Genomic DNA, 1103 nt, shown 5'->3' with positions numbered 1-1103 from the left:
GGTAGTAGATAGAAATTCATGCTGGGATTTTCCACTCAGATACTGAGTATAGCATTTGGCTTTGGCTGTAAGCTTCCTGGTAGCCAAAGGGAAAAGAGAAAGACTATTTTGATTTCTCTTTTTCCCTTAATCTTGATAATGACAGGATTAAGGTGACAGAACTAGGGGATAAGAGAGAGATGTATTTTAGAAGGTAGAATCACATGTTGGCACGAAGGGCTTGGTGGCTGATTGGATTTGAGACTGAGGGAAAAGGCTGCAGAGATAGCCCCTCACCCAGGTGAGCAATAGTGGGATGGTAGTGCAGTTTGCTGAATTTAGGGGGGAAGAGGGAGAAAGATGTTTGGGGGCAGAGGGGCTGGGAAGATGAGCTTTCAGCTGGGACATGTTGGATTGAGGGACTGTGGGCATCCAAGAGGGGAGTCCAGAACATACTTGGATATATGGATTAAGGCCTGAATTAGAGGATTTAAGGATCCACTCAAGAACCAGCTACTGAGCAAGGCTGCGTTGGGTGTGGGCAATGCAGAGAGGAGCACTGTCTTCCTTCTATGGAGTCCCCGCGTGTGAGAGGGGATAGAGGTACAAACAGGGTTCTGTGCTGAGACCTAAGTGAGGGAGTGCCCAGCTCTGCTTGGGCGTGGCGCAGGGAAGGCTCATGGGAGGAGGCGTGATGGGGTTGCGGGGGAAGCCTTGCCTCCCTGAGGGAACGGCATGAGCAGTGGTGTGGAGCCTGGCTCAGTTTCTAGGTAATTCCAGAGGAAAGTGCAGAAACTTGGATTCTTGTCTTTTGGGGAAAGGGAGCTTGGGAAGGCTTAATGCTTATTGAGTAATCACTGGTCCAAGTGGTGGGGTGTCCGTGGACGTGGGTTGTCTGGTCAGGGCCTTGCTAAAGGCTTCGTCTTCCTGGGGTCTCCCGCAGGTCTAGCTGGGTAGGCGCAGAAGCCTGACTTGTCAGAACTGCGAATGCGTCTGACGCAGGGGTAGGTGCGCCCCAGCCACGTCCCAGAGACTCAGGCAGCAGGGAGTCCTCTGGGGCTCTGCTCGCTGAGGGTGTTGTGTGCTTCCTCCCTGAAGGCAGGCCTGTTTAGGAAGCTGAGCCA

The sequence above is a fragment of the Furipterus horrens genome, unplaced genomic scaffold (assembly GCF_987537825.1).
Source record: "Furipterus horrens unplaced genomic scaffold, mFurHor1.1.pri manual_scaffold_6, whole genome shotgun sequence".
Taxonomy (NCBI): Eukaryota; Metazoa; Chordata; class Mammalia; order Chiroptera; family Furipteridae; genus Furipterus; species Furipterus horrens.
The sequence above is the reverse complement of the archived record's forward strand: the minus strand, read 5'-3'. Positions refer to the sequence as shown.